The sequence below is a fragment of the Mesocricetus auratus genome, unplaced genomic scaffold, assembly GCF_017639785.1.
Source record: "Mesocricetus auratus isolate SY011 unplaced genomic scaffold, BCM_Maur_2.0 Super-Scaffold_100028, whole genome shotgun sequence".
Taxonomy (NCBI): domain Eukaryota; kingdom Metazoa; phylum Chordata; class Mammalia; order Rodentia; family Cricetidae; genus Mesocricetus; species Mesocricetus auratus.
In genome coordinates, this window is record NW_024429209.1 from 11993258 (window position 1) to 12016724 (window position 23467).

General features: G+C 49.0%; 1 protein-coding gene across 3 annotated transcripts in view; it reads left to right on the plus strand.

Moving 5' to 3' along the window:
* The first annotated feature begins 4592 nt into the window (after window positions 1–4592).
* The window catches only part of Eya2 (EYA transcriptional coactivator and phosphatase 2), a 172264-nt gene continuing 153389 nt past the window's right edge, over window positions 4593–23467 (plus strand). For 2 of the 3 annotated variants that reach the window (XM_040732765.1, XM_005084966.4), the window contains exon 1: window positions 4593–4743. The gene's annotated coding sequence lies outside the window, so the exon portion shown is untranslated. Of the gene's footprint in view, window positions 4744–4783; window positions 4892–23467 lie in introns of those variants that run through there. The other variant, XM_040732766.1, reaches the window with a different exon arrangement.

Below are 23467 nucleotides of genomic sequence, written 5' to 3' on the forward strand. Positions count from 1 at the left end.
CCACAGAGGAAGGACGTGATGCAGGAGCATCTTCGCACATTTGCTTTTAAATCAGAGAAATGCAGATGTAACGGATCACATTTTCCTGTTTGCATTGGCAGCCAGGAAGCTCACATTAAATTCTCAGTTCACCACTCACAAGTGCCCAAACCCAGTTCATATTCTGGTTGCGAGCCTCAGCCTTGGCTTTCTTTCCTTCCAGGGTCGCCTGTAGCCTTGTTTTCTCTATTCTATCACCATTCCATTACGGCTGCCTTGAGTCCTTTTTGAAAGGAACTAACGTCTATGAGAACATTGAAAAATGGAGGACTTTCTTCACAGCAGACATCTTGCGGGTAGGAAAGGAATGTGTGTGGAAATAGGAATGATTTTGCATTGAAAACGCATGTGTATTGGAGGGTGTGTATGTGTATAGGATATGAAGTGTACACATGTGTGTTTCACATGTGTGCAGGATGCTTATGGTATAGAATACTGAGTGCACACGCATGTGTAGGATGTGTGCATTGTGGGATATGGAGTGAACACGCATGTGTCGGATGTGTATGTTGTAGGATATGGAGTGCACACGCGTGTGTAGGATGTGTACGGTGTGGGATATGGAGTGAACACACGTGTGTAGGATGTGTACGGTGTGGGATATGGAGTGCACACGCGTGTGTAAGATGTGTATATCGTGGGATATGGAGTGCACACGCATGTGTAGGATGTGTACGGTGTGGGATATGGAGTGAACACGCGTGTGTAAGATGTGTATATCGTGGGATATAGAGTGCACATGTGTGTGTAGGATGTGTACGGTGTGGGATATGGAGTGCACACGCGTGTGTAGGGTGTGTATGTGTGTAGGATGTAGTGTGGAACTCATGGCTTCCATAGCCCATTTGTTTTTTTGTGTACTTTGACTGGGAAGATGAGGGAACATTGTTCCAAGGTGGATGTAAGGCACTGATCCCTGGAGAACCCGCCCGTCCGACGGCCTGGCACTTTCGGATTAAAAACTGAAGCCAAAGGCTGGAGGAATGGCTCCCAACGGGAGCTTCTCAAGGACTAGGATTCCCACTCTGCTGATTGTAGAAATGGCCCAGGAAGCTTTGGAAAGTGCTGGTTCCCAGCCCTGTCCCCAAGAGGCTGCATTAACTGGTGTGGGTGGAGTTAAAATTCCCCTGGAGACACTAATGGCACCAGCCTGGGAACTGGGAGCTGCTGTCCTGGGAGAAGGAGAAAGGAAGATAATAAATAAATGAACACCTGCCTCCACCTACATCAGGGCATCAGGCTGGTGAGGCTGCAGGAGGTAACGGGCCCATTCTGGTGACAGAGTCAACGTTAATTCTCACTGAGTTATATGAGATGTCCAAGACTTCCTCACAGTCCCCAGAGGAAGGAACATTTCATATCCTGGTCCTCTGTGTGTGTTTTGTTTATATGTGTGCAAATAGTATATGTGTATACTTATATTGCATATATGTGTGTATAACATATGTGTACATTGTGTATATGTGTATAGAAATGTATGTACATATATGTGTTTATATAGTGTATCTGTGTATATATCATTGTGTGCATGTGTGCATGAGTGTATAGTGTATGTATATATAATCTATGCGTGCATTGTGTATAGATATGTGTGTATGTATATGTGTTTATATAGTGTATCTGTGTATATAGCATGTGTGTGCTTGTGTGTATGAGTGTAGTGTATGTGTATATATACTACATGTACATTGTGTATGTGTGCAAAGATATGTGGTATGTATGTATGTGGTTATATAGTGTGTCTGTGTATATAGCATGTATGCATGTGTGTACACAGTATATGTATGCATGTGTATATGTATATAAAATATGTGTGTATACAGCATGTGTCTATATACAATGTGTATATATGGTGTATTTTATAAATATGTATATATAGTATATATGTATACAATATATGTGTGTATATATAGTATGTTGTGTGTATGTAGTGTATGATGTGCATATGGTATATGTGTGCATGTGTGTATATATATCTGTATATATAGCATGTGTGTGTGCATATTGTAGCACTTCATCATATGCAAGTGATTGGTAAAATGGCATAACATTTGCATAGAATCTCTGCATTCCCTTGTGCACTGTGAACTCTAGATTATTTGGGCATCTAGTGTGATCAGAGTTGATTACAATAGTTGCTGTGCCATATTTCTTGGGGAACAATGACAAGAAAAAGTGTCTAGGATGAGGCTGGGTCTGGTATGTGTGTGAGTGTGTGTGTACCAGAGTTCAGTGTCAGGGCACACATTCGCTCACACTCTACCTGATTATTTTGAGAGAGGAATCTCTCGCTGAACCTGAAGCTTGTTGGTTAGGCTAGGCTGGCTGATGGGTGAACCTCAGGGGTCCTCCTGTCTCTGCCTCCTCAGCTCTGGGATTATAGGCATGAGCTGCCCACAGTACCCAGCTATTTACATGGATGCTGAGGATGCAGAGTCAAGCCCCGATGCTTGCAGGGCAAACACTTTACCAGCTGAGCCACCACCCTAGCCCTTCATTCTAGGTTTGTGGTTTTGTTTAGAAGAAAAAATGAGGTTTAGGGGGCAAGACAAAGTCCTGTTAAGGGACACTGGAACTCTCAGGTGAGAGTAGCTTTGTGCTTTCTGAGATGACCCCAAAGGGAACGAAATGCCCAGAGCAGTAGATAATGTGTGGAGCATGACTGGTAGCAGACACATCCTTGTGGGAAGTGCCTTAGCAGTGTGAGTGCCGAGCTTCCTCACAGACAATACAAAGCAAAACTCGGATCTCTGCACTCTAGATGAGAAAAACCAAGACCAAGGGCAGATTTCCCCCGTGTTCCTAAAAGGCAGAAGGGTCACTGTGACACCTGGAGATGCCTGGTGTGTTCTCACCAAGTGAGGGACATCCATGGCAGCTAGAGGCGTTTGCTCTGGTATCATGACTGTGAGGGGAAAAAAAATAAAGATAGGACTGACCACAGCCTGACCCATCTACAGTTGGGGGCCCCTATCTAACAAGAGTATAAAATTGTCATAACTACAAAAGTAGACATACAGGTGGTTATTCCTTTAAATTAAGGGCAGGATTCACAACTGGTTCTGATTTAATTTTATTTTTACTCTTGTGTATGAGTGTTCTGCCTGCAATGATGTCTGTGTACCACGTGGAATTCAGAAAACGGTGCTGACTCTCCTAGAACTGGAATTAGGACAGTTTTGAGCTACCATGTGAGTGCTAGTAACCGAACCCGGGTCCTCTGCAAGAGCAACAAGGACTCTCTGCAGCCCCTAACTTTACTTTTATCTGTCTGTATGTGTGTGGATGGTAGTGGGGGAAGTTACGCATGTGAGTGCAGTGCCTACAGAGGCCAGAAGAGGGCATCCAATGCTCTGCAGTTTGCAGCAGTGAGTGGCCTTTGGAACTAGAGAGAGTCAGAGTTCAGCCAGCTGCTCTTAACTGACCACAGCTAGATCCTCCACCACTGGAGTCCAGTTGGAGCCCATTTCTAGTTTCCTATCAGGACCTCTGATAAGGAGCCCAGAGACTGACTTGGAGTTGCTAAGGGGCCCAAAACCTGACTTAGTGGAGACTCTGGTAGCCCCTGCACCTGAGTAGGAGGTGGTAATAGTCCTCTGAGGCCCTCTGAGCTCCACAGAGAGCTGCTGGGACAGGGGAGATGGCTCTCCCTGAGTTCAGATCCCCATCACCTATATGAAAAGGAAGCCATGGGGCTGGAGATATGGCTCAAAGGTTAAGAGCACTGACTGTTCTTCCAGAGGCCCTGAGTTCAATTCCCAGCAACCATATGGTGGATCACAGCCATCTATAATGAGATTTGGTGCCTTCTTCTGACGTGCAGGAATACATGGAGACAGAATGTTGTACACATAATAAAAATAAATAAATCTTAAAAAAAAAAGGAAGGCATGGCAGTCAGTGCCTCTAATGCCGAGCCTGGAAGGCAGAGGCAGTAGGATCCTAAGGGCTTGCTGGTTAGCCACTCTAGTTTATTGAAAAAAACAGAGCCTGCTTTAAAAAAAAAAAGTAGAGAGCAATTCACGAAGATACTAATGTTGACCTCTGACCTAACACACACGCTTTCCTGAAGGTGAGGTGACTGCTCTGGTGTCCTATCCTCCCGCGGCCCCTCTTTTTCCCTTCTCCTTTCCTTAGTATTTACAACTTTCTCCAACTGCCTTCTTTTTCCTGGTTTCTTTGTCATGATCCCTCTCTCGGCGTGAATGGAAAGTTCTAGGACAACAGAACGAATTGGTCTTGTTCTAGTGGAGTGGCTGACCCGTCACCGGCAGTGGAGTGGAGTGGATGGAGGATGGATGGATAGATAGATAAATGATCGGTGGGTGGATCATGAATGGATGAATGCATGCACGCGGTGCCTGTCTGCGCTGCTGGCTCTCTAGGGCCTCGCCTGGCCGCGGTGAGGACGCTGCGGGGCCGGGAGGCGGCGTGGGCGTCGCCGCGGGGAGGAGGCCGGCGCGTCCCTCCTCCCGGAGCGCATCGGCGGCCGCGAGAGCAGCGCGCACTGCAGGGCCGAGTCCCCGCCCGGAGCCAGCGCCGCGCCTCGCGGCCCCCACGCACGGCGCGGCCCGGCGGGGGCGCAGGAGACCCGCGGCCGGGACAGGGGGCCGGTCCTCGACACAGGCGACCGCAGCGCCGCGACAGTCGCTCCTCGTGCCGTCACCCGGCCTGGCCCGCTCGGGACGCCTCTGCATTGCGCGGGTGAGTACCGCGCTAGGGGACGGAGGGCGGGATCGCGGATCCCGGGGACCCCGCAGACAAGAGCGGAGTTGAGACTCGGTCGCCGCAGGCAGATCTCCTCTCGGGATCCCTCTGGGTGTCTGGGCCTCAGTTTCCCCGCGTGTTTCAGGTGAGTGGGGGTGCGGGGCGCAGTGACTGAAGTTGGCAACTCCCGCGCGCGGGACAAGTGCAGGACGCGGCCGTGTCTCTGCGTTTGGTTAGATGCCTGGTCTCGGAGGAGGCTCGTGGTGAATCTCGGATCCCACCCAAAGGGAACCCAGGGATAAGCTGATGCCCGGGGGCCAGGGTGATGGGGTGATCCAGGAGCGGGACAAACCGCTGGAACTCGGGGCCGGTGGCCCAGGATCCTTCACGCCGATTTTCTTTTGAAAAGTCTTTAAGATCCTGCAGCCCGCAGTGGTCCAGCTCAGGGCGCTGAAGTTGGAGCTGAAACTTACAACTTTCCATCAGAACACTTAGACTGGGTTTCGTAGTAAGGGGAGAGCGCGCGGTGTGGAGATATTTTAGCCAGGCAGCTGTGGACTGGCCCTAGCTGTTTCTGCGCTTTTCAATTAGCTCTCAAGCTCAAGGAGTACTAGGGAAGCGTGACTGGAGAAGAATCCCACCGCTAAAGCCTCAGCGTGCTTTGCTCAGCAAGCAGTTAAAAGCGAGCCTTTCTTAAAAGGTTCATCCTGCCCCAAAGCCTTCCAGGGCTCACACTTGACAGTCCATGTTCAAGCAAGGCAGACGCTACCGGTCGCCCTTTCTCTCCCTTCCCTCCACCACCCGAAATGCTACACAACCTTGAATGACTTAAAAAAAAATGCAACGCGAGGTATACACGTCTCCCGCCCCAAGGAAATTATAACTTGGTACAATGGTTGTATTTGGAGCCAAGACTATTAATTCCAAGGGCCCTTGATGCTCTGGTGAAATTTCTATTACCAGGGTATGGGTCAGCAGACACATCCAACCACCGCAGTGTGTTAGACCCCAACACACACAGACTTCAAAATAATCCCGTCGAAGAGTCATTCGGCAGTTTTACTCAAGAAATGCCCACTGCTTCCCACTTCCCTCCTGCGTAAGCCCCTCAAGCCTAGCATTTCCTTGTCTTTAGACATCTACGGACTGGGGAAAATTAGCAGGCTATTTATGTAAAAAATGATCGTGTTTTGAATCTTTCTTGTAGCCGAGCATAATATGGAGTGTGTATTTGAAACTTGGAATTTTGCAGCTATAGAAAAACCAATGTGGATAGATCGGAGAGAACGTTGTGAGTGTGTGTGTGTGTGTGTGTGTGTGTGTGTGTGTGTGTCATTTTTAGGTTCCCATGCCCCTTTGTATCTTAGTTCACAACTTGATAAACTGTTTTATCTTAAAATAATTGGTATTTTCTTCCTGTATTTCAGAGAGCTTGTATAGTGCTCTGCCTGCATGTATAAAAATAACCCACAAACACATAAGTTAGTTTCCTAGTATCAGATAACTAAACAATGTGAAGGAAAAATGAAAAGATTTGTTCCCTGATATTTTTTATTTAAAAAAAACAACTGCTTTAATGTCCTAAGTTCTAGCATCTTTTCACAACTTTCGTGCTGTGTTAAACACCTCATAAAGAGACGTGATTTGTTGACCTGTTATAGGGTTACCATTTGGGATGGGGAGCCACCCATATAAGACGCCGCTTCCAAAACACCCTGCTGCCTTAAATCGTCTGTGAGAGATTTCAAGTCTCGTTCCAGATGGGTAACTTGATAAAAGACTGGCTGCTGGGGGAGAGTGGAAAAGCCGGCAGTAAATCGGGTCTGTGGTATGGCCGGGTACTTCCAGAACTGGGCTGACTATGCTATGGAGACGCTGGCAGTTTGCAAAAACCTATACACAGTCCAGGCATGTCCACTTAAGATGTCTTTTGGTTCTGCCAAGACAAGATGAGTCCATCCCTGAAAAACAAGAAACCATTTCCTTATTTTTCAGCTATTTCCCAAAGATATCTTGTTCAGGGTGCAGGAGACCAGAACGAAGCTGCTATCCAGCTGTCACTAGCTCAAGACAAGACAAGAACTCTTGCTCTGCGGCCCCCACCCCAACACACGCAGAAGATGTGTGCTGGGTGTCCTCAGCTGCGCTGCCCTTTTGAAACTCATTAAGCCAGCAATAAACTTCTTGTGTAGTAAAAGCTCAGGCTATCACTGAGCGGGAGTGGGGTTCCGGGAGACCCACAGCAGATGCATTTCTGGCTACAGAGACAGCCAATGGGTGTCAAAAAAAAAAATAGAGAGAGGGGAGAGGTCTTGCTCAGCCGGGCCAACTGCTGAAGCCCCTGCATCTAGGATAGATAGGAGCTGGAACCAGGGATGGTCCTTGCTGGGAAGGCCTCCTGCCCATGAAGGATGCTCAGGGTGCAAGGCAAAGCCTAGCTCTCAGGCAGTGTCCACAGACCTGAGGTGTGTGCTGTGTGTGCTGTGTGTGCTAGAAGGCCGGGAGAAAGGACCTGCTTCCTGTCACATGGCCAGAGATATTTACCTGCCTCTCACCTGGGCACCAGATAACAAAGGAAGACTGTGGGGCCTGACAGAAATTCCTTAAGGGAAAGAATTGCCTTCCCAGAGGCCTCTAAAAGGGGAGGTTTGCTTAGTTCTGTGGCTCTCCTGGTCTTGGGGTTTCAGGCTGAGGGGCTGTGAGAGTCATTCCCAGACGCCGCACTTTCTGCCTGTCACCAAGCCTGGGTTCTGCTGTGGGCAGGAAACATTTTTCTCCATGTTTGTTCTGAGTAAGGAGTTGGAGGCGTTTGCCCAGAAGGAATCCTTTACAGAGGCTTAACCCGGGAGTTGAGAAAACATGGCCTGTTGACAGAACACACACACTCTCTCATTCCTCGCTCGTCACAACACTCTTCCTGATTCCAGAATTGCCGATTCCAGAATCACACACACACACACACACACACACACACACACTCACACACACACTCACACACACTCACACACACTCACACACACACTCACACACTCACTCACACACTCACACACACACTCACACTCACACTCACACTCACACACTCACACACACACTTCTGGTAGAAAAACAATTAGTGGAGTAGTTGCTATTTGACTGCCTTAACTGGCCTAATGGTGTTTGCCTAACACCGCCTAATCCGAGGAGGGCAAACCCTGCATCGGGGACTAACACTTGAAGTGACAGCTGGTGGCTGCAGAACCACTTGTCTCACTGTAATTGACCTACAAGAGCTTCCTCTGTGGCGCTTATAATTCTGGGTAGGAAAGTACCTGCCCGTTGTACTTAGAAGCTGCACATTTTCATGTGTGTGTTGTTCCTTTTCTTCTCCCTGGCTTTCATGGCAGTGGATACTGATGCTGTTTTCCTCACTTACAGAACACCCTTAAGATTCACTTATGGAAACACAAAGAGTCAAAAACAAACAAGCAGACAAACAAAACAGACACCACACATCCTGTACTTGAACGCAGAGGACGACAGTCAACTCATCCCGTCAATCCTTAGGGTAGCTCTTCACGGCAGTCCTTTGGGTGTGATTATTAATAGCCCAGCCTTGTTAAGGAGGAAACCGAGTCACAGAGCAGATGATTCACACAGGCCACAGATGAAGTGCACATGAAACCCAAGCCTTTGGTTCCCCATGGGTGCCTCACCCACGTCCTTCGAAAACCCTGCTCTCCCTCCCCTTGGAGGGTAACCCTCAGTTTGTATGTTCTGAACACGCACAGAACAAATTATCTTTGCCCTGGTTATTCTCTCTCTCTCTCTCTCTCTCTCTCTCTCTCTCTCTCTCTCTCTCTCTCTCTCTCTCTCTGTTGTTTTAAATAGAAGGGAAATCATATTCAGTGTTTAGAAAACAGGAATAGAAAGAAACCTTGGGAGTCATATTTAGCAGTTTGGGTCTGGTTCTGCCAAAGAAAATGGATGTTTATTTATGAGGGCTAATTTGATTTGTCCCTTTTATATTAACACTGAGTAGTTCTGTTCCTAAAATGAGTCAATAAATTTACCGGCAAAGGGAAAGCCCTAAACATTACGGTAGGCACAGCACAGGTCAGCTTTACCGGAAGGAGCTGCATTGTGTTACTACGGGTGGGAGCTGGCCTGGGGTTCGATTATAAACATTTGGAGGACAGAGTAATTTGGAACAGGTGGTTTCCAGAGTCGGGTAACAGAAGCGGTTCGTCTTGGCCACTTAGAATGTCAAGGGATGCCTCTGGTGGCCTGAATGTGGGGACTCAACAGGCGTGTGGTTCACAGGGCCTGAGAGGTGCGTCCTTGGGAGGAAGCAGAGTCCAGTGGGAGGAACACGGGGTCTCCACACACCGTCCTACTAAAAGCAGGGGCCCCGGCCTCGCAGCTACTCCTTTCTTACGATTATAGCCCGTCCAATAGAGATTTGCCAGCTCCTGGTGCTTTGATGTGTGAATTTGTGCTCTCAAGTCCATGCAGAAATTTAAAACAGAAATGCCAGCACAAAATAATGCCAATTTAAACATCTTTTAAAACGTGTGAAGAATTCAACAGAGGTTAAGGACTATTTTGTCATTTACCATCCATAGTACTGTGCCTGCACCATAAAATGTATGTGATATCAATGGCATCCGACTTTCCCCTTCCGTCTGGATATCTAGGAAAACTAAACTTTAAAAAGTCTGTGTATTCTCAGACATAACTGAGACGAGCATATCTGCTTCTGTTCATTCATTCAGGAAACAGACAGCTCTTAGGGATTGTAATTGAAGGAAAAAAAACGATAAAAATCAGTATATCCCTCCCCAAAGAATGAGGAACCGGAGGCTCCAACTCCTACGTGTGTGGCAGCACGCTCTTTCTTGCGGCCTTTAGAGGCAGGGTTCTATCTGTTTATCTCCCAAGCACCATTTTTTTTCAGAACCAAAATGTACCATGTATTAACCAGTAGACATTTTCATTTTTGTAAAAGCAACTGGGTCTGTTTCGGCCATTATTGTTCCTGCAACGTGAATACTTTGGGTTTCATGGTACGGCGTGAGTTTGCCAAGAAAGAAAATCACAGCAGGAAACTATGTGAAAACATACACACTTCTGTTTAAGAAATGGGAAAAACACGGGCAGATTCTGCATGGTAATTACTTTAGCGTCAGTTTTAAATGTCATTGTTTGACTTAGGTCAAAAAAGTCCCTTTCAGCTAATTCTCACGATGGAGGTCACCAGCTCTCTTGCATCTTAGAGAGGCCCTAAGAGATATCTCTCCTTCAGGTGCAAGTACTCCAGGCCTTTACATTTTTAAAAAGGTTTCTTAGATATCGATTTTATTTTCCTGACCCAAAATGAGAAAACACGGGGAATTCTCAATAGCTTTTTACAGGCTGCTATTATGAGAAGGGAAGCCAAACCAACATGTATTAGATCATGGGCTTGAAGCACATAAATAAACGCGCTGAAGGTCACCAAAACAGGACAAAACCACCAGCACTCATTCCCTGGGCCAAGTCCGAATTCCTGCCTGCTAGACGTGTTTGGTTGAATTGGACACAGAAGAGGGGGCGTTCTGCTCTTGTCTTGATCTGGTTCTCCAAGGACTCACAACGACGTCTTGTGGTAAAAGGAGACAGAAGCTGGAATGGCGGTCTCCTCCGAAACTTTCTCTTTCACCATTCTAGAGAAAAACTGGGTTCAGGGCCCATCTGTCACCACGGATACCTCCTCCTGGTGTTCAGGTCCGTGGGAGTCAGAGGTTAAAATGCCCTGTGGTCTCCTGGTCAATTTCCTCGACTCTTATTCCCCCGTCTCACGGTCACGTCGTGGTTGAAGTACTTAGAGTTAGCCATTTTGTTGCTGCTGGTGGTGGTTTTTGCTTCTTTTTTTTCTCATTTGTTTCTGTGACTTTTAAAATGTGGGGTGCATAGGGAGAAGGCAAGCCGTTAGCTCTCATTAGTCACTGGCTTCCTGAAATCTGCATGTCCCCGAATTTGGTACCAATCCTGGTCCTGACGGGGATTCCACAAAGAATGTAGTCCTCCTTTGAGAGAAAGAGAAGGTATCAGCCCCTAGAGGCTGTTTGCTTTTGTGGGTGTGTGTTCTTTGCACATAGGGCCACTTTTGTTTTGGATTCTTCTAGCACCATCTATCTCTCCAGCAAAGGCTCCCTGCTTGGTTGGGAAGCGGAGGACCATGGCCTGCTGGCTTCTCTGCCCCTGGGAAGTCGAGGGAAGCCGAGACAACTGCTGGGCTGGCTGGGATGGACGGCCTCAAGTGCCGTAACAAGTTGTGACTTGTGCCCTGTTGTCAACAGGGTTTTGGCCCCATCCAGCCGTGACAAAGAGTGAAGCCTGGGAGATTATCCACCTCCGGTCGGGTCGGTCGCTCTGTGAGCATCCTGAGTTGCTTGCCTCTTGCTGAAGAGACTGGACCCCACCCCCAGAAGCTAGTGGCTGGGGTGTAGAGGGAAGGGGGAGGGACGGCGGGGTGGGGTTGGGGGGTGATGTCTTCATTTCGGCAGATGTCTGAAATGCGTGGAATGTCTCCGCGTAGCTCAGGCACCACAAGAAAGACAGACTGGTACAGGGACGTAGATGCAGACTCGGGGGGGGGGGCAGAGAGAGGCTCGGGGGAGGGTTTCTAGTGGTTTGATCCAGGGCGGGGTGTTTTCTGACCTCTCGGACTCTCGGGGCTAACTTCAAGAACTTGCTTTGGGAAGTTTCTCCACATTTTAATATTTTTATCTCAGTGAATTAAATTTTGGTTTCTATGTTTTTAAAAAAAAGCTGCTAGTGCAGAATTTGCTGGAAGCAGTCAATTGCCCCTGTTTATTGAAGATGTGCTGTGTGCCAGCCGCTACACTTAGGAAATACTTTGCTTTGTCTCTGGATGGAGTGGGCTGCTATTATCTCCGTTTTACAGATGTGGAAATGGAATGTTTCGGGAGATGGAGGGTAAAGTCACGTGGCCAGGGTCCTATAGCCTGTGTCGGAGCCAGGATTACGTCCAGTTCTGATCCCAAGCCCCTAGGATAGACAGCTTCCACGTCGGCCCTGGGGAAGCGGTCTTTACAGTCAGTTCTGCTGTGTTGTCTTATGGTATTCAGAGAGTCAGAATAGAAGCCAGCCTGGGAGCTAAGAGAAGGGTGCTCGCCTCACATCTGCCCTGTGGAAGCCGAGGCAGGTTTGGAGCTAGGGGCTGTTGCAACCTGAAATTCGTCTGGTCTGTTACCCCACAGCTGGCTGTCCCCAACCCTGCAGCTGGCTGTCTCCAACTGTTGTCCCACTATAATAACCTCAGTGTTACTACAGGGACGGTGCAGCCCACAGAGCCTGACACACTGGCCGTGGCCCTTTAAAGCAAAATATGCTGACCTATTGCAGTGTGACAAGATAAACTCTACTGACAAGAAAGCGTGTGCACTGAGCATTTGATAAACCATCCCCAAGACGTGCTGTGTTTCCCGGTGCCTCCATTCTTATCCCTTCCTCAGTGACACCCCCGTGTCTATGATCAGAGAGACCGACAAGAGCAGGACTCTGTGTCCTTGAGCTGTACCCCTCCCTTAGTCCTGGTGAGCACGGAGTAGACAGAGGGTGTTGCCGTGACTCCCAGACCTTTCCAGAGCTTTCTGTAGCTCCCACGGAAGGATGAGGGATGGAGCAACTCTGCAGATGCTCACCCCAAGAAGCCCAGCCCAGCGAGAGTGGCGTACCAGCGTCTGTGCCCCAAACTGCATTGCACATCATGGGACATGCTGGTACCTTGGCAGTTGCTCTCAACTTCCCTGGGAAATGGTGCGAGGTGGGAAGATTCAGCTTTCCCCAAATGGGAACCTTGCTGGGACCCCTAGGCTACTAGGGTTGAAGTCGTTGCTTGGCATTTGCCCACCCGTCATGTTACTTCCCTGTGCCTCAGTGTCCCCATCTGTACAACAAGGATTATCTCGCGCCTTTCTGTGGAGACTAAGTTAATATGAAAGCGTTTGTAGCAGCAGTGGGCAGAACATGAATGATGACCAAGGCAAACACTGCTATGATCATGAATTACAAGCCATGTGGCCTGACGCTAATGTGTCTCGGTTTCTCAGTTTGTAAAACTGGGTGTGATGATGATGATAAGGATTTTGCCATCGACTGTGGTGAAAATTTAAAGACATCACCTGTGAGAGTCTTGGCTTTGTGGCCCCGATTGTCTTTGTCTAACGTCTAGTAAGCCGGCTGTAAGAATGGCAGAGAGTTGCATACCAGGCCCATGAGGTCCCTGGAAACTGCATGTCCGCGCGGAGAGAGTACGGGTTGTGTGTGAGAGCACGAGCCCCAGACTCAGACGGAGCTGGTGTGAATCTTGGCCACTCACAATGTCCTAGTACTGCCACCTCTGGGCGCAGTTGCTGTTCCTGGAAAGACTGCACACATTAAATGAGGTGGCACGCATTCACAGGGCGTTTGGCACACAGTAAGCACTCAATAAATGGTAGCTTGTATTATTATCGCCCCCACTGCATGCTGTACTGCCACCCCCAAGAAAGCGTGGATCACGGGTAAAGCTTAATTTGAAAATAAAAGAACACATTTTTAAACTGCCAAATAGACTTAAAATAATATTCATTAAACGAAATTAAAATATTCTATTAAAGCCAGACTTTGGGCTCAAACTAAATTTTTATAACCCAAGCTTAAAGGCCAGGGAGTCCCCCAGCCACAATGGAGACATTGTGATTGAACCTGAGACTTCAACACCGCTATTGAACGTCTTTGAAATGCATGTTTTCCCGTTTAAATGAAAGGGAAGTCACAGGAAGGAAAACAATTGTGAGGTTCTTGCTGCGTTTAGCAAACGTTAAGGAGCTGAAAAAGAAAAACAGAAAAATTTTCTCCTAGTGCCAAAGACTCACAGAGTCCCTGGAGTTCACGACTAGCTGGTGCCATAGCTCTGACCCTCCAAGGTCAGGTACCACCTTGGAATGATCCAGATCTGGCCTGAGCTAACCTAATCTCAACCATGTTCTCCACCAGACTTTTATATATAGGGAGTTCGTGCATTGTCGACAGACAAGACCTGGGTTCAAAGCCTAGATTTGCCTCAGTTTCCCTCAGAACGTAGATGACCTGCGTATTTGGGCGCTGTGGTAGGAATGCATAAGGTGGTAGCTTTCATCTTTTGCTTTCCTTGGAGTGTCAAATACCCCAGACTTTGGGAAGTGGAAGAATAAAATCACCAGGTTGTTAGAGGCTGAAATCATCTCAGTATTCAGAGAGGGGTGGGGGAGGGGTAGAAGATTTAAAACCTCATCAAGATTTTAAGTGTTTAATCCCCTCCAAAAAAAATCATCGCTATAGAGTGTTGGACACAAGGTTCAGTGGTTGAGAGTGCTGGTTGCTCTTCCAGAGGACCTGGGTTTGATTCCTAACACCCACATGGAGGCTCACAAATGCCTGTTTCCCCTATTCCAGGGGGGTCTGCTGCCCTCTGGTGGCCCCTGTGGGTGCTATACGCACGTGATGTATATATTTGCAAGCAAATGCTTTTACACATTAAAACAGTAACAACAACAAAAACCCAAAAAACAAAACCCTTGTGCTACAGGTGTGTCTGTGTGACAAATTGAGAGACTGACAGCAGGGTTTCAGTGGCCCTTGCCCTCTCTTTTCACTGAGAACCAATGTTTTTTTTTCTTTTAAAAATATTTCTTTCATTTTTGAGATTTTAATGTGATTTCATCACTTCCCTCTTCCCTTTCCTCTCTCCAAATCCTTCCATATACCCCCTCCTTGCTTTTTCTAATTTATGGCCTCCTTTTTCATTAATTTTTTACATGTGTGTGCATGCCTGTGCGTGTGTGCATGCATTTGTGCAAGCGTGTGCATGTGTGTGTACGTGTGCGTGCACACGTGCGCGTGTGTGCCTGCCTAATGTGTAAATACAACCTGCTCAAGCTGTATAATGTACCTTGTGTGTGTTTTCAGGGCTGACCTTTGGGTATTGGACAGCCAGTTGGTGTACTCTTCCTGGGGGAGACATCTCCGCCTTCAGCCTTCCTTGGTCCATGACAGTTCTTGTGTAGGGCTGGGGCCTTGAGAGCTTTCCCAGCTCACATTAAGCACATCTGTGTCCTCCTCTTCCAGTTCACGCGTGTTTGCACAAATCCATGCAGTACGGTGGCTGCATTCGAGCCAGATGCTGGCAATCAGCGTGATGGCCAAGACTGCTCTGGTGTGGCCAGCACCCCCATGTTACGGTATAGAGGCCCGGCACGCTTCAGCGACCGTGTGCAGTAGCAGATGCCGGTCCTTGGGCATTGACAGGTGGTTTACTGTCTTGGTCAATTCTGACGTGCTGTGAGTAATTGTACGTGCTGTGTTTATTCTGAGGGCGCCATGGGACAATTTATGCCGGTGCCAACCACCCGAACATGACTGTGTGCGCTGCAATGATTCAAGGGCCATGATGTCACCTTGCAAAGGGTATCTTTCGGCTCCATTTCGATCTTAGGGGACCACTGCTGTGTACGTGTCCATCATGCATGGAAGTATTGTTGTGACTGCACCTACTGGTCTCTGGGCTCACACAACCCCTCCCAGCCTCAGTTTCCTTCTTGATGAAGGACAGGAATGGAGGTCACAGATGTGATCTGTGCCAGGAGGCACCTGACCCACAGAAGTTGTTAGCTATTTATCACCTGTTAAGGCAAAAGGGTTCAGTCATTGGAATCCTAGCTTTCTGTTGAGCTTAGTGTTCCTGGGTTCATTTGGGGTGAAGAGAGGGAAAGGGCCTGGGGCACAGGTATGACCTGTAAAGGAGCTCAGATTTTAGGACTGGCTGAAGGTTGATCCCAGAAGCCTCACTTCGGGTTCCCCCTGCCCTGCCCGAGAGGTCTCCTCTCCTTCTATGGGAGCCTGAGAGTCAAAGCCCCTGAGCCACAATTAGGAAACTGAAGCAGGTGAGGACCTAGCCCATTGTTACACAGCCGGAGTGAAGACCTTAACCCTATCTCCAAGGACCCTGGGGTTTGTGGGTCAAAGCTGGAGGAGGACAGAAAGATCCTGGGCCCACCAGCTCACAGCAGTTGCTGGCACTCTCTGTGAGTTCGAGGCCAGCCTGGTCTACAGGGAAAGTTCCAGGACAGCCAGGACTACACAGAGAAACCCTGTCTTGAAAGGGGGGGGGAGGATGCTTGAGGAAGACACTGGATGTCAACCCCTAACCTCCACATGCACACATGTACCCACACAGGTACACACACACACACACACACACACACACACTAGCCCTCGTGGAGTTCTAACTAAATGGAAGAGACAGAATGTAACAGAAGTATGCAAATTACACAAAATACCACATGGTGACAAGGCTGTGAGGCAGGCAGTTAGAGAGCCCAGGGGAGGGGGCCCTCATGAGCATAGCGCCCAAGGAGAGTGAGCACACTATGCAGAAGAGTCAGGCACAGGAGCCCTGGGGTTCAGTGAGGGCGGAGAGAGCAGCAGGCATGAGATCACAGCAGAGGGCCCTGATCAGAACCCATAATTCCATCTCAACCAGCTGTGTCCAAAACAGGAAATATTACATCTAAAAATTATTTTTAAAAAGCACACAATGTTTAGCTGGATGTAGTGGCACATATCTTTAGTTGCAGCACTTGGGAAGCAGGCAGGTATCTGTGAATTTGAGGTCGTCCTGGTTTACAATGTGAGTTCAGGACTGACAGGGGCATGTAGAGAGACCCTGTCTCAAAAACACACACACACACACACACACACACACACACACACATACACACACACACACACACACACAAAACCTTAGTCTGAAGTGGCTTCTCAGAGCAGCTAGAGAGGGAAGGGAAGGGGCCAATTAGTCCAGGATGAAGCTCCAGCTGCCAGGTGTTTTGACTTTCCAAAAGATGGTGCAACCTTGATTTTCACCTAAAAGGTCCTGAGTTTCAAATAAATCTGAACGAGGACCCCCTGCGGCTCCTCCTTGCATACATCACAGGTCCTGGGCATCTCATTTCGGTCACAGACCTTAAGCCTCGCCCTCCCCCTGTCCCTTTTTTCTTCTTACTAAATCCCAACCAGAAGAGATGCCAAGAGTCACTAGATATTGTTTCCAGGAAGAAGCAGGACTCGGGCCTCCCGGGGCTGGCGGAGTCTTCCAAGGAGTTTTCCAGCTTCATGTGTTTCTCAGGAGTTTCCCTGATCGCGGTTCATCATGGGTAACAGCGCAATGATCCAAGTCTACCCCCTGGGCTTTCATTCGTGGAAGGTCATCTGGGTCGGTGTAAGAGTGGTAAGATGCCTTCAGGTTTCACAAGTGGTTGTCGGCCACTGTTGAGAGTAGCAAGGAACTGCTAGGAGTGGGGTCGGGGCCTGAGAGGATTCCACACAAGAAGGAAGGCTGAGGAATTGGGTGGGGTGGGGTGGCATGCTGAGGGATGTGCTTGGAGCTTTTAAAGATGTGTTGATGCCCAGACCGGCAGTGAAATCATTATCTCTCTTCCCACCCCAAAAGTCACATTGAGCAAAACCCCCAGCCAAGGGTCCTCAGCTGTTGAGATTGTTCTGGATGTAAGTGATAGACAGCTTTCGAATTGGCCCCTGGGGAATGAGGCACCCTGGGGGAATCTGGCTTCAGGTGCGGCTGGGTCAAGAGCTCATCTGTAGGTCACATGTCATCTCTTAGTCCATCCTCTTCTGTACCGTCACCTGTGGGGGCGAGAGATGGAGAAAGGTGTGAATTTCAGTAAGCATTGCTAGAGGAGACGGGTACCCAAGCTGCCTGTGGCCCCCAAACTGCATTGCTGTTCACTTGTAGACATGCCATCCATCCTCTGCCTTCTCCTGGCCGCTATGCTGTTTATGAAATGTGCCCTTTGTGCAAACATCAGGTGGGACTTGTGTGTTTTCTCCTTACTGTCCGAATGCCCCTGTTAGGCAGACAATGTAAGATGTGCTGCTATTGGGCCCTGTGTTTTCACTTGTGCCTGAAGGGCTGACACCGGGTCATCTTTAATCATGGTGCTTGGTGTAAAACCAGGACTTGGTATTTGGGGGCTCCAGCCAAGCGCAGCAGATGTCTGGGCCTTCTAGGGGAAAACGGGAAGTGGGCAGAAGAGACGCTCAGTGGGTAAGTGGTGCCCGAGTGTGAGGAGCCGAGTTCGGATCCCCAGCACCCATGGAGGTGTGCGCCTGTAACCCCAGTGCTCCTATGGCAAGGTGGGGGATGAAAACAGGAACGGCCCTGGAAGCGTGTGGGCCAGCTAACCTGACACACACCACTGTGAACAAGAGGGACAGTCTCAGACAAGGTCGGAAGTGAGGAGCGGACATCCAAGGTTGGTCTCTGATTTCCACACATGTGCTATGGCGTGTACATGCCTGCAGTCACATTCAAGAACACAGGCAGTCTTAGTTAGAGTTTCTGTTGCTGTGAAGAGACACCTTGACCCCAGCAACTGTTATAAAGTTAAACATTTAATTGGAGCTGGCTTATAGTCTCAGAAGTTTAGTCCATGATCATTATGGTAGACATGGCAGAGTGCAGGCAGACGTGGTGCTGGAGAATTCTACATCTTGATCCATGGGCAGCAGAAGGAGACTGCGTGCCACTCTAGGTGTAGTTTGAGCATATATGAAACTTGAAAGCCCACTTCCACAATGACACACTTCCTCGGCCAAGGCCACACCTACTCCAGCAAGGCCATGCCTCCTAACAGTGCCACTCCCTATGGGCCAAGATCTCAAACACGTGAGTCTGTTGGGCCCATTCCTATTCCAACCACCACAGACACAAACGCAAAACTTAAAGTGGGAAATGACTCAGTATAGCCAGGCATAGAATAGAAGGGAGACACAGGAGAGGTTCTCACCCCTCAGTCTCTGTTATTCAACCTTCCTTCCTCTCTCAGAACTTTGAGTGCTCTCTCTGTCTCTCTCTCTCCCTCCCTCCCTCCCTCCCTCCCTTAGACTTCTCCCCTGGCTAGAAGTACTGCAGCATTATGTGATGTTGCCCTTGCAGACAGCCAAACTCCAAGAAGAATTTGGCTTTTCTTGGTCTGCAGGACATTTTTAAAGGAGAACGGAGCCATCATTTGAATATCTGGGCATTTCACACAAAACTGCTGCCTTCTACCTTCTATTTAAAAAGAAACCACAGGGAGCTAGAGAGATGGCTTAGAGGTTAAGAGCACTGGCTGCTCTTCCAGGGGTCCTGAGTTCAATTCCCAGCAACCACATGGTGGCTCACAACCATCTATAATGAGACCTGGTGCCCACTTTCTGACACGAAGGCAGAACAGTGTGTACATAATAAATAAACTAAAAAAAAAAGAAATCACAAAATATGTCAACATTGTGCCCATATTTACTGCCCCAAACATGAGGCCAAGTTCTCAGCAGTGTTCAAAAATGTTATTGGAGATGTTGAGATCTCTCTCGGTTGGCATTGTTAACACACAGGGTAGGGGGTGTATTTGTTGTGGAGATCTGTCTTGTTCATTTTTGGCATGTGTGTATGTATGAATGTATGCATGAGTGTGCCTATGTGTGCACATGTTTATGGAGGCCCGAGGTCAACCTTGGGCGTGGTCCCTTGGATGGTGTCCCCCTACCCTTTTCTTTGAGACAGGGTCTCCCACTGTCCTGGCACTCATCGCGTAAGCTAGGCCAACTGACCATCAAGTCCTCAGGGATCTGCCTGACTTTTCCATCCCAGTTCTGAGATTATAAGCACACGCTACCACGCCCAGCTTTTGATTTTGTTATTAGTGTGTATGTGAGCGTGTGCCGTGATGTGCATTGACGTCGGGAAACAGCTATATGAAGTCTCTTATTTTTCCCACCTTTTCCTGGGTCCCAGGAATCGAACCCAGGTCCTCCTGCTCGTGTGACAAGTACCTTACTGACTCCCTCTGTATCCTGCCTGGTTTATTAAGGGATGACACTCACACATCCACACATGGGCTGTGGTACACTGTATCCTGCCTGGTTTATTAAGGGATGACACTCACACATCCACACATGGGCTGTGGTACACTGTATCCTGCCTGGTTTATTAAGGGATGACACTCACACATCCACACATGGGCTGTGGTACACTGTACCCTGCCTGGTTTATTAAGGGATGACACTCACACATCCACACATGGGCTGTGGTACACTGTATCCTGCCTGGTTTATTAAGGGATGACACTCACACATCCACACATGGGCTGTGGTACACTGTATCCTGCCTGGTTTATTAAGGGATGACACTCACACATCCACACATGGGCTGTGGTACACTGTATCCTGCCTGGTTTATTAAGGGATGACACTCACACATCCACACATGGGCTGTGGTACACTGTATCCTGCCTGGTTTATTAAGGGATGACACTCACACATCCACACATGGGCTGTGGTACACTGTATCCTGCCTGGTTTATTAAGGGATGACACTCACACATCCACACATGGGCTGTGGTACACTGTATCCTGCCTGGTTTATTAAGGGATGACACTCACACATCCACACATGGGCTGTGGTACACTGAGACCCACGGCTCCCTGTGCCACCGGCACCCACCACAGGTCGGTACAGACCTACCCTAAGTGAAGACAGTTGTCCTTGCTGTGACCTTGTTGGCAGTGACAGGTTTGAGCTGGCTGACTGGCTTTATCCTGTGTGTATTTTCTAGCCATTGAGGCTATTTACAACTCCCAGAATGTTCTAGAAGGAATTGGCATGGATGAGAGGGTCCATATTTTTTAAATAATCCTTGGAACCCTTCTTAACATCTACCTTTGGGAGGCCTTGGTGGATGCCCCTTTTTAAATCTGGGCCCTGCGGCGAGACTGCAGTATGGGGTGCAGGCAGTGACTGAAGCTTGTGAGAAAATGGGTGGAGGGATGGATCCAGTGACCTCTGAGCACGCCCGACTCTGGCCCACAAGCTGCAGTCCAGAGCGAATGTACCCCGAGACAGGCTCAACATGTTACTCCCTATGTCCTCCCAGCTGGAAATCAAGTCTGCTGTGAAAACCGGCTGGGCAGGGGTGGGTGCTGCTAACGGGGAGGGGTCTCTACATTTAAGTTAAGAAAGGTGGCCGCTGTCGTGGCATGCTGGGAAACTGGCTGTCAGGAAACCCAGGAGATTGGAGGCTGTGCCTTTTCTGATAGCGCTTCTTCCCGCTATGACTGATGCCCAGCTGCAAAAGACTTACCTGCCCCTCACAGACAGGACGGGCCACCATCAGCAAAGAAAGCTTCCCTCAGTGCTGAGACCCAAGGCACGCATCAGACTCAGGCGGGTCCTGGCTGGTGCATTCTGGAATAGCCAGGAACGTGCTGGAGCTGGTCAAGTTGGGATGTCAGAAAAGGGGGACATTCCAGGCTGATTCTTGGCTCTGAGCAGGGTGGCTGATGGTGTGAGTACTCTCCCAGGCCATCCCAACTTTCTGTTTTGAGGAACCGAGGTTAGAGAAACTCTACCAAAGACCCCACAGCGTCACTGAGACTCTCCATCTCCCTGCCATAGAGAGCTGCCCAGCGGTTGAGTGCACGCACATGTGGGTTCACTGGACAGACCCGAGTTAGACCTCATGGAGAGCGTACTCCAGTGCAGAGAACCTTTAGGGTGCAGGGGACAAATGATTGGCAGTGTGGATAGCTTCTGTTCTACTGTTGGAAATCCAGACCCGTCACTTAATGGCCTTATGTCTGAGCCTCAGTTTTCCCATCTGTGGAGTGGGGCCATCAGCATAAATGAAATCACAGGCACATAGTACTTTTTTTTTTTTGGTTTTACGAGACAGGGTTTCTCTGTATTGTTTTAGAGGCTGTCGGTCCAGCCTGGCCTCGAATTCACAGAGATCCGCCTGCCTCTGCCTCCCGAGTGCTGGGATTAAAGGCGTGTGCCACCACCGCCTGGCCAGGCACATAGTACTTAGTGTTATATTAGCCTCATAGTCCTACTGAGAAGAGGAGGCTACTGTGGCCAGTGTTGTACACGATGGGAACTAGGACAAAGGCTTGAGTTCTAGCCAAAGACTGACTGATATTTGTGGCAGGGGTGTGGCAAGGGGCTTGGTGCACCTCACGCTGGAGAGCTCTGGGACTCGGCCTTTTCAGTTCTCTGTCCTTCATCCTGGAGGAGGAAGGCCCTGTCTGGGTGTGTGTCCCTCCCCAGGAGGCCTGCCTTGGCCCTGCAGCACCCCGGGTCCCAGAGGAGCCAGCGTAGCCCGGCTGCAGCCCTGCCTTGCTCTGGGGAAGGCAGAACAGCAAGTACTCACACAGCAAGCAGATCCCCAGATGTGGCCTGCCCGGCTGCCACGTTTTTCCTCATGAAATTCCTGACTTGGTGTGTTGTGTTTTTCTAAAAACACACCCACTGCCTCCAAAAACCTCAGCCGGGGAAGGGGAAACATTTCTGGTTGAATTACCGGTTTTTGAAACGGTGTCAGGTTATGCCCCCCTTTGTGGCCTGGATACACAATTCTTTCTACCGACAGCCTTTCCGAGGGCTGTGGTGGTAGAGGGTGCCTCTTTTCTAGGCCAGCTCCCCCAAACAGCTGTGGAAACTGAGACCGAGGGGGGCTGTGCCCTCACCCACCTGGGTCACACGCAGATCCCTCCATCTCAAGTCTGATTCTTTGATCCCAGGTCATGAGGACAGGCTGAGGCCACCTTTGTCCCACAAATGTGCTTTCTTTGGCCTGCGGGTGTTTTGATTTGAGTAAGTTGCCAGCATTTAAAACACAGGAGATTCCATATAAAAACCTGGGTTCCTGGCTTCTCCTGGGCCCTGGAGAGATCTGCCGAACGAGGCCTACATTCCTGCAAAGTGACAATTGGGGACTCAGTCACTGCCTCTCCCTGGAACACACCCTGTTCGTCTTAGGAGCTCCAGGTAGGCAGCCATCTCAGAATCCTCTGCCTTGACTCTCCCAGGGGCCAGAAATGTTTTCTTGTTTGCGGTATTGGGAATTGAACTCAGGACCTCACACATGCTAGGAAAGTCCTCCACCACTGAGCCGTGTCCCCCGCATCTTTTGTTTGGTTTTGAGACAGGATCTTACTAAGTGGTTCACACGGTGCTCAAACTCAGGGCCCTCCTGCCCTGGCTTCTCTAGTGCCTGGGATTACAGGCCTGTCAGCAACGTGTGTATTAGCACATGTAGACAGCCAAAACCACCCGGGACCCAGCAGCTAGCTGGGAGGACATTCTTTCTTCATGGCGGCGGTGGTGGAGATGGGTGTGAGTTTAATATGCAGGCAATGCGTCTGTGTCCAGAGAAACCACCCATCATTCTCCATTCCTCTGTAAGGCTGCTGGCCCTCCTCTGCCAGAGTGACGCTTGTCCTTGTACATGCCAGGCCTACAGTTTCCACTTACTTTTTAAAGGCTGAATTAAGCGTATTTGACCTAAATCTGCCCCGCTTGTCTGAGACCTGAGATGCTATTAAACCAAATTAAGGCGATTGGAAAAGTTGAAATAATCTTTAATTGCTCAAGAGAAAGCCTGTGTGATTGTTAGGGAAGGGAATGTGTGCGTATGAGTGTGTAAGTGGGAAGAAGTATAGTGTGTGTGTGTGTGTGTGTCAGAGTGGATGCCAGAGCTTGTGTGTGTGTGTGTGTGTGTGTGTGTGTGCTACAAGTGATCGTGTATGAGTGGGTGAGCGAATGGACTTGTGGAGGAAAAGTTAGCTACATGCATGAGCATTGATTGGGTGTGTGAGC